Source organism: Colobus angolensis, unplaced genomic scaffold, assembly GCF_000951035.1.
Source record: "Colobus angolensis palliatus isolate OR3802 unplaced genomic scaffold, Cang.pa_1.0 Scaffold664, whole genome shotgun sequence".
Lineage (NCBI taxonomy): Eukaryota > Metazoa > Chordata > Mammalia > Primates > Cercopithecidae > Colobus > Colobus angolensis.
In genome coordinates, this window is record NW_012120310.1 from 734,725 (window position 1) to 737,122 (window position 2,398).

Genomic DNA, 2,398 nt, shown 5'->3' on the forward strand with positions numbered 1-2,398 from the left:
GAGCTGAAATGAAAAAAGAAATTTAAATAGAAAAATTGGTACCTATGTGGGCAAATCAAAAAATATAGCAGCAATATCTAATTTCAGAAATTAAAAAAATAGGTGTTACCAAAACACTAGAAAAATAGCAAGTATAAAAATAGGAGGTAATAGTAATAAATCATTATAATATCCTTGGATTATTTTGAGAAAGATGATAAACATATTAATGTTAAGCTGTTAAATATGTATGTGTTAAAATTTTAAAGATTTTCTATAAAAGGTGAGAAAGCAAGTATGATAGTTGAGGAGATATAATCGGATAATAATAATTATGAATCCAAAAGGAGAACTGAAAAACTAACATAGAAAATGCAAAACAGATACCACAAAATAGTATGAATAAAAAAATTCAAATATGCCAGTAATGACATGAAATGTAAATAGACTACTCTTGCCAATTAAAACAAAGAATGGAAAATTTCTGCTGTGTGTTATTTACAGGAAACATACTTGAAATACAAAATGTGAAGTTTGAAGAAGTATAAACCAATAAGGTTATTACAAGCAAGAAAAATTACAGCCCAGTCTCTCACAGATGAGATGCAAAATCAATTTTAAAAATATTGTAGATCTAATTGTGACAGATAAAGAAATTAAAGATTCTAGATTTTTAATATACCAAAACACACTCATGACTTTGGGTTAGAAAAACATTTCTTAAGGAAGATTCAAGAAAGCACTAACACTAAAAGAAATGACATATAAATTGCATGATATTAAAGTTAAAAACCTGCTTATGAGGAAAGGTCAACAACAGAATGAAAAAGCAAGCTTCAAATTAGAAGATCTCTGTAATCCATATATCCAAGAAAAGACTTTCCCACAAATTGAAGACAAAGAGATATCATCCAATTAAAAATGGTATGGAAAAGCATGCATCACAGTGAATGTCCATACTTCCAATGGCCATAAGTGCTCAATATCTTTCATTATTGGAGAAATGGCAATTTAAATAACAGAACTGTATGTATGACCACTTACTAGTATGGGTTAAAATTTTAAAAACTGAAAAATATTAGGAAGATGTGGAGCCACAGGGACAATCATATCCTGCTAATGTGAGAGTAAATTGGCACAAACATTTAGAAAAACTCTCAGTATCTGACCATACACATATCCCATCGCCTAGCAGTTCCATTCATAGGTAGAAACCGAAGAGTAATGCATTTATATGTACACCAAAGCATGCACTGAATATGATCATAGAAGCATTATTCGGTAATACCACAAAAGTAGAAACAATCCAAGTATGTATCACCAATAGAACTGACAAATGTGGTCTTTTCATACAATGAATACTACACAGTACTGAAAATAGCAATAGCAACATGGATCAATCCCGCAGACATTATACTGAGTTAAAGAAAAATATGAAAGTGTTTATACTGTATTACTCCAATAATATAATATTCAAAACAATTAATCAATACTGACAAAAATAGGAATAGAGGTTGTCTTTGGTCTTGACTAGGAGAAGTAATGACTAGGAAGAGATAGGAAGCATCCAAGATGCTGATGTGACTCTTTTTATTGATCTGGGTAATTGTCATCAAGGTAAGTTCACTTGTAAAAATCTATCAAGCTATAAGTTTGTGATTTATACATTTAAAATATATTTAAAATACAATTTTATTTGTTGGTTGGTTTTTAAAAAAACTTTAGCTTTTAATTTTATGGGTACATAGTAGGTATATAGATTTGTGGGGTGCATGAGACATTTTGCTACAGGCATACCATGTGTAATCACATCAGGTAAATGGAGTATTCATCACTTCAAGAATTTATCATTTCTTTGTATTATAAACATTCCAATTGTAATCTTTTAGTTATTTTTAAATGTACAAGAAGTTACTGTTGACTGTAGTTACCTTAATATCTCTTGTCTTCTATCGTTTGATTTCCTGCTGGTGCCTCCCATTGGCTGAACCCACTGAGAAACCAGACAGAAGGGAGTCAAATTAATGGAGTCAGTAAATGTTCAGCCTGCCAGGGCACTAAGCAGGGCCACTGAGAAGTGGCCTGAAAAGACCACATGAATGAGTAAATTACAACTAAAATAAGAATACATTGGTATATCATACACCATTACAAATTAGAGCTATAATACTAATTCATGAATCATGCAAAATACAAACAAAATATTGAGCACAAAAGAGAATTGCAAAAACAAAACACAATGTAGTATAGATTTTCATAAGTTCTTCAAATATATAAAAATATTATTTATTGTTTGGGGAAGCATTTACGTAGTAAAGGCAATAAACAAATACAGATAGTAAATATCAAATTTAGGATAATTATTTTCTGGGGATGTTGATGTGGAATGTGATTACAAAAGACATTAACTATATTTGTA